The sequence below is a fragment of the Coptis chinensis genome, chromosome 3 (assembly GCF_015680905.1).
Source record: "Coptis chinensis isolate HL-2020 chromosome 3, ASM1568090v1, whole genome shotgun sequence".
NCBI classification, from domain to species: Eukaryota; Viridiplantae; Streptophyta; class Magnoliopsida; order Ranunculales; family Ranunculaceae; genus Coptis; species Coptis chinensis.
The window spans coordinates 19,076,585-19,084,783 of NC_141458.1; the positions used below are offsets into that span (position 1 = coordinate 19,076,585).

Consider the following 8,199-nt stretch of genomic DNA (forward strand, 5'->3'; position numbering starts at 1 on the left):
CAACTCTTATATTGTCTTTCTCTTATGCTGTGTCGACTATTTTCGTTTTACAAATGTGCTTCTTTTTTCGATGTTCATTATCTCCATGGTGGCTTTAAAGTGTTACATGAGCCGTTCTCGCAAAGTTTTCCTAGTCAATTTCGCATGCTTGAATTAGATTGGGTTTTTTTTGTTAGTGTGTGGAGGGGGGATTTAATAGAGGAGTATAGTTTGCCTAGATAGCATGCACACCTTAGATATAGATTGGCATGCACACCGCCTTATTTCGTTTTTTGTATTTTCACGTTGGTATTGCAACAATTTGAATTAGTTGAAGGGGGAATGTCTTATTTTTAACTCCAATTTATTTTGTAGCAATGCCTCGAACAAAGAATGTGAATGTGAAGAATGCAGCAAAAAGTGTTTTCACGGGTGCTAAGAAGTTGTTAGGTGGGGGGAGTAGTAGTTCGGTCGCGATGAGGAGCCCCTGAGAAAAAGAGAGGAAGGAGAACAACCACTTCGGCATCAGTTCGTAGAGGGGATCGGAAAGCAGATGATCAGTAATGTTGTAAGTGGTGTAGAGTTAGGAAATCAAAAAGAAGAAGAAAGGGGACAGTTAAGTGATGTAGATGTAGATGTAGATTTAGATTAGATTTAGATTTAGATGTAGATGTATGATGGCGATGGCGATGATGATGGCGTAAATATGGATCGTGGGAAGAGTGTAGTTCTAAGTCATCTGATAGTGAAGAAGAGGGTGTTGATGATGCGTAAGAGGAGACCGAGGAGGGAGGAAGTGGAGGAGGAGGAGGAGGAGGATGATGACGAGGAAGTCCATGTACTGTACCTCCGGTGAATATTGTGAGAAAGTCTAACAATGACTTGGAGTTCAAGAGAGGTGTTTATGGAGGTGGCCCTTGTGTGTCACATCTGTTGTATGACTATGCGGTGCTGTGGTGGCTCGCGATGTTTGGGAGGGGCAGGTAATATTATCATTTAGTGTCTATTAGTATTTAAATTTTGTATTACGAAACTTGTGCATACATTAATACTAAGTTTTTTGTTTTAGGCGGGCGAGGGGGTGTTGAAGTGCCATGGGCACCTAAACAAGTTGGTACAATGGGATATCCTCGGAGAGTGTTCAAACTGTTCTACTTTTCGTGTGGAGCTTCAAAGAACCGGCTTATGTGCTCTACGGTCTTAGGTGTATCTGAGGGCATCGGGATCTGTGTTGGTCTCTGCGTTTGTGGAGAGGTGGCATCCAGAGACCAACACGTTTCATATGCCGTGGGGCGAGATGACAATCACATTGGACGATGTTTCCCAACTCTTAGGAGTTCCGATCAGAGGCAAAGCAGTGACTGGGGACACTGATTTGACCTTGGAAACGAACAAAAGACTCCTCCACAAAGATCTTGGCATACCCATGGATAAGATAGATCACGGAGATGAAATCCAATAAGTTCACTTCCAAAGTTAGGATGGATTTCTTGATGAAGCGATTTCTTTGGAAGTAATGAGATGAAGATTTACGTGATGAAAATGGGGTTGTTGTGAAGAAGGCGTCAACCCAAAAAGAGGTGCAGTTTGCTGTGAGAGCTTATCTGTTATTTTTCTTTGGATGTACCGCCTTCACCGACACGTCTGGAACTGCAGTTCCCGTTTGTTATCTGAGACTGCTTTCGAAATTTGCCGAGATCAGAGACTACGCGTGGAGTGTAGCCTTACTGGCTTACTTGTACAGAGGTCTTGGGACTGCCACAAGTGCCAAGGTGAAGGGTGTTTCGGGCTATTTCACTCTCCTACAGGTATTAGTTTTTTTGTTTTTCTTTTCAATGTCAATTTTATCTATCTATTACAATATTAACTGGGTGTCTATATTAATGTAGGCATGGATTTATGAGTACTTCCCGGTGTTCAGGCCATACCCAAATGAGGACTATCAGTTGAGCATGTGCGTGCTCGTAGGTACTTTCGATTACTCGATCTTTTATGATAGCACAACAACGGTTTGCATTGAAGCATACCGAGCCACCATTGATAATATGACTTGTACCGATGTAAGCATTTTTGTATGTAAATAGTTTTATTTATTAATTGATATTATTAGTATGTGGTTAATGATTAATTTCCTCGATCATATGCTATTTGACAAGGTTGAATGGTATCCCTATGTGCAAGTCCGAGCACGGCCGGTGGATGAAATAGCATTTTTTTTCAAGGGATTTATATGCTTTCTTGATAATGTCGAAAGCGATACAATGTTTGAGGGTTGTCGTCGGTTGGGTCATATGCGGTTTGTACCCTCAGATCCCCCAAGACCAAAGACCTCGACGTGAACTACTTCCGGATGCGGGTATGATGTGAAATTTAATATTGCATCTTCCTACTGGAGTAAATGGCAGAATCACTTGATTCAACTTGAACAACGAGGACCCATTCCGTCTTATCCATGGGAGTGTGTTAGTAGATACATGAGTTGGTGCGAAAACAATAGTCATATGAGAATGATAAACCCCGATCATCTTAGTCACTACTCCCTACGAGAGTCTTCCATATCATAATCACGGTGAGTTAATATCTTACAACGCGTTAATTTTTGTTTTGTTTTGTTTTGGTATTTTATAAATGTAAATGTATATACTAATGTAGTTTTTGTTTTAATTTTTGACAACCCGTCGTCGATGAAATTTCTCGCTTGCTCAATCAAGGCACGCAATTGGGTGGATCTGCGATTCCAGACGATGCACAGAACGAGTTCATGGAGGCATACAATTTGACCCGGTGCAAGTTCATTGGCGGACGATATCGTGAATGAGCATAGGATTTAGGTATGTTGAGTTTGGTTAGTTTAGGGTTTAGTGGTTAGCATAGGATTTAGGTATGTTGAGTTTGGTTAGTTTACCTCCTTTTATCTTGTGTTGGGACGAGTGTTGGAAATGGAAATGGTGAACATGAGGAAGCAAGTGGAGAGGTTAGTTTTGCAGGAATAAAGCACACACACATGTTGACTTTGAAACTGGAAAGCTTTAAGGATTGTGCTAGTGTATAACAGATTAGGAGTAAAACAAACTCGCGATTTGTAGCTGCTATGTTGTTTGTAGAGTTTTTGAACCTTGAGGATTTGGACTGTTGTGTTAGAGTACATTGAATGAGGAATTAGTGCACATGGACTTGTAGTTGATAGGTATTTACTATAGTTCCTGAAGCTTGAGTAACTTAATTGCTGCTCTAGGGTACACTCTATTTGGACTATTCCTTTAGCTGATTAATGTCTGCTAGATATATGAAGACAATGATGTTTCTGCAAATTTAAAATCTGTGATAACTATTCCTTTACGAGTTTCATGATTGTGAGATCAAAGTCTGGTTTGGGATTTGGATTTAGAAAGCCATTCTTATGAATACCAAAATCTTTTTGTTGTGTTTAGATACATTCTCATAAAAGAATGTATTATCTTCACAAGGGCTATCATCACCACTCACAGGGGACATTTGTCCAATTTGCCTTGATCATTACTTAACTTATCTTATAGGCTGTTAATAGAAGCTTGTTTGCTCTTCTTCTTGAAGTATTCTGAGAACTGAATCTTGGTGGAGACCTTAATAGAATAGATATTACGCTTTAATGATTGCAAAAGGTCTATTTCATAGTTAATTATATTTGGCTTTATCTCGAAACATTTGTAATACGTTGTTGCTTACAATGTTCATCCTTATAAGACTTGTAGTGTTCCTCTTGGTGCAGGTTGCGATAATGGTTTTGCAAAGAATGTTGAAGAAGTTGAAGTTAAGAAAGTGAGGAAACGGGTTCAGACTTCAGAGTGCCCTCTCTTTAGGCAGTAAAGCAGTGGTCTATTATATATCCGCTTATTTGCTGAAAGTTATGTCCACTTACTGGAGAGATTGCAGACTTTTAAGTACTGGAGAACTGTAGTGTCATTTGTTGGGATGTCAAAGTATTTGAGCATGTGTAACAAACATGTTAACCCTGAAATTCTGTTCCTGAAACATGTTACTACAGTTCCTGAAGCTTGAGTAACTTATCTGTTCACATTTTAGATTTTGATAACATAGATTTTGAAAACTTATTAGTACTTTCAGAGGGTGTCTGGTTATTATTCAGGTGGTCAGGATTGATTACACAAACAAACACTGTTCTTTTGCCTGACCTGATTGATTACACTTTTATTTTTTTGTTTGTGTTCTGTGCAAAATGTTGTGTTGTGTATTATTGCCTCTATGAGTCTATGGATTCATCATAGCACGAAAGTATATGGACTTGCAAAGGGGCCTGAAACTTGACCCGAGCCTGATCTAATAATTTTTTTCGTTTCATTTTGTTGGTCTCCTCAGATAAACGCGCATTGCTTCATTTGAATTTATTGCTTAGCCCACGACAATATCCTGCTTCATTGCGTTTGCTAGAAAAGTGGCGGACTATAACCCCATGGTTTTCACAAAATGTCTACCATTATCCAATCAATAACAATTTACACACAAATCTAATGCGAGATCCGCAATGTTTTTGCCAAAACACAAAACATCGTTTTTGCCTCTTGAGCGGTGTGGCCATGCCGTTTGGGACTAAAAGCGGTGTAGCCAAACGGTGTGGCCACACCGTTCAAGAGTCAAATCCCATACTTGTGTGACAACACCATTTTGGATTTTAACGGTGTGGTTCAAATCCAAAAGCGGTGTGGCCACACCATTTGGGATTCAAAGGACAAACGGTGTGGCCACACCGTTCAAGACTCAAATAAAACAGACAACACCATTTTTAACCCAGTTCAAATCCCAAACGGTGTGGCCACACCGTTTTGGGACTAAGGATAAACGGTGTGGCCACACCGAACAACACATTTTTATTATTCAAAGGCCAAACGGTATGGCAACACCGTTTGGGACAAATAAAGGACAACACCGGTGTGGCCATGCCGTTTGGGACTAAGTCCAAACGGTGTGGTCACACCGTTCAAGAGGCAAAAAAACAGACACCACCATTTTATCCAAGTTCAAATCCCAAACGGCATGGCCACACCGTTTGGGACCTAGTCCAAATGGTGTGGCCACACCGTTTGGTGTGCAATCTGAGACTACCTAGCAAAAGTCGTTTTAGCCTCGAATTTTGTCTCTCAGTCCAGTCCAATCACTGTACACATCAATAATTACTACATGCATAATTACGTTTAAATCAACTGTTATACTAAAACTCAAGTTCATATAATTTACTAAAACTTCTGACATGTAAAACTTCTGAAAGGTAATCAAGTTCTGACATATAATCAAGTTCATATAATTTACTAAACTTCTGATTGGTTCCAAAATGAATAAATAGTTTACTAAAACTATGATAACTAAAACTCTGACAATTCACCCAAATAACTAAAACTCTGACAATTCACCCAAATAACTAAAACCCAAATAAAACTCAAATCACTAAAACTTCTTCACAATTCCAGAACTCTGACAGCCCCACCAAATAAAGTTGGTGACATGAATGGCGCAGATATTCGTGTCCTCAAACAGCCCCACCACCGCTCCTTGCTAGGTTCCATACGAGCAGGATAAAACTGGATAAAGGGAAATGTTATCATTTGTGCCCTCGTCTTCGTTCTCCTCCCCATCCTCGTCTTCGTTCTCCTCATCGTCGTCGTCTCTGTCCTCTAACTCTACATCCAATACTGTAAATAAAAAAGAATGGAAAACGTTAAGTTTTAAAGGCAATTGTGTAAGATAGGATACTACGAATTAAGCTTAAGGAAACAATATTATACTTACTTGGGCCCTTCTTTTTGTTTGGATTTTCAGGACAATTTCGTCTGTCATGGTTAACACCAACTTTGTTACAACATGTACATCTCCTCTGTCTTTGCTTTGGCTTTTGTGCATGCTTGTTCAAGACCCCCTTTTATTCTACCATCGTCCTTAGTTTTCTTATAAATCTTCAAGACCTTTTTTTCTTCCTTTTGTTTGAGAGATGTTAGGATTCAAAAGTAAAACTTGGGATAGGTCGTCAAATGGCGCGGTCTTTGAACTATCGGCAATAGTGCATGAATTAACAACCTAAAACACCGTGGTCAACTTCCTACGTTTCTTGAGCTCCACCGACAGTTCTTGCAGTCTTTGTAGCATTAATTGTAAAATTTGAATCGGTTTCAGCGGCTTCATAAACCAACCGATTAGCAACCATTTGAAGTCGAGTAATTCTCGATTACCTCGAGTTCTCATGGCCACTTACCGGTCCACGGTCATACTCGACTCTATACTTATTTGCCCCTTTCATTCACCTCTTAAGAATAAAGAGCTTCGGGAATCTCAATATCACGACTCGAAATACCTTTATGAGGTGTCCACAAGGTATCCCTAGAAATTCAAAAAGTTTTGCATTCACAATTACCTTCTTTTTCCATTTGGGTTGAACTTTCACCATTCCATTCCACTTTTCGTGAATGTAACTTCGCGACTTATAAGTGTAGGTTATGTTGCCGTCGATTACCTTTTTCATCATCATGCGGGGACATACTCGGTTTCATTTTAACTTCGAATTCTTGCTTGAATCTATCATAACGCATTCCTTGTGTATACACTTGCGCACTCTTCAAGAGAAATGAATTTCGCCTATAATCCGATTCGAAGTGTTGATTAATATAATCCTCATCAAACTTTCAACAATCATTCAAACACTTATCAAACTACAAACTCTAAGAGTTGTCGTAGATGTGAAAAAGTTCTTGTAAACGAATTCATGCTTTTAGAATGCCCGGTGAGTCGAAGTGCCGGCATAAAAAGTATCAAGTGATAACCTGGAGCCCATTTTTGTGTCGAATCTTGTACATCTCTTGAAGCCATTCATTCTCCTCCAACTTAAAACTAGACATCAATTCTGCCCACCTCCTTTCAAACACATCAGGGAATAAATATTTGCTTCGAATCAAAGTGTTTGAATTCTTTTTTGAATTTTGACTTCCGATAATAATAATTTGGAAGTTTTTCAGGGAACTTCTTCATAATATGCCATAGGCAGAATCTGTGTCGAGTATTAGGGAATACCGTACCAATAGCTAGAGTCATAGCTCTATCTTGATCTGTGATAATTGCAGATGGGGCACGTCCGCCCATAGCTCCAAGCCAAGTCTCAAAAACCCACTGAAAAGAATCTTCTGTTTCATCCAAAAGTAGTGCACAACCAAATTGGATTGATTGCATATGGTGGTTAACTCCGATAAATGGGGCTTAATGACATTTCATATACATTCTTACGATATGTGGTATCAAAGAAAACCACCTCACCAAAATATTGAAACGGAAAAATTAATGGCGTATGCGACCGACCATCTACCCGAGAAAAAAAAATTAATGGCCCTTGCTTCATGATCCATCGTATTGCATAAAAGAAATTAGGATCCTATAGGATCCTCTATACTTTTTTTCTTGAAAAATGAAGCACTTTCGTCAAGCATAGTACAAAATAGTAGCATCACCTCTCACCCGGTTTTTGTATTCTGATATTTGAGGATTTGGGGATATTTTGAGGGGCCCAAATGGTTCCAACAATCCCTATCATCAAAACCAATTTGTATATTTTAGATATATCCAAATATATCAACAACTTTATTCATTTGCATGTGAAACAATGTCAAATATCCACCACCATACATATCGAAATGAGTCAATCAACACCTTAGCTTTTGTACAGGCATATTTCTATTAACAGGGCATACGATTCTTTTTGCGGACTAACTGGGTTGTGATTGTGATTCGCTACTAAATTTCATCACTTTCAGATTCCACTATTTTGCTTTGTCACCCTCATTGAAGCAAGGCACCCACATTTAACTGTATTTGTGTTTCTTTTTCTCACTTCTTTCTCAGTTCCATCCACATTCTTATTTTTGCCTCCTCGATCTCTATAAACCCCAAATCGCGAGCAAGTCATTTGACAACTACTAACTTCATCCTAAGCGAAACTGATTTTTGAGCTTCAATTCTTGGACTAAATCCAAATGATTTTCCGTAATCTATATAGAATTGTTTTGCAGCCTCAAGAGTTTCAAAACACATTCCCAAACATGGTGGCTTCACAATTTCCACTTCCACTTCAAACTCCGGAGGTTGAACAGAGGAAGAAAATGCCACAGAAGGTGCCGCAGAAGGTGCCACAAAAGACTCGGGTAATGCAAATAAATGTGTCCACGTCAAAAAAAAAACAAATAAACT

The 8,199-nt window shown here is 39.2% G+C and overlaps 1 long non-coding RNA gene across 1 annotated transcript; it reads left to right on the plus strand.

Moving 5' to 3' along the window:
• The first annotated feature begins 2,656 nt into the window (after positions 1–2,656).
• LOC147508470 (uncharacterized) lies at positions 2,657–4,080 on the plus strand. The gene is made up of 2 exons (XR_015216369.1): positions 2,657–2,810; positions 3,728–4,080. It is a non-coding gene; the product is annotated as an uncharacterized LOC147508470 (long non-coding RNA).
• The last annotated feature ends 4,119 nt before the right edge of the window (positions 4,081–8,199 follow it).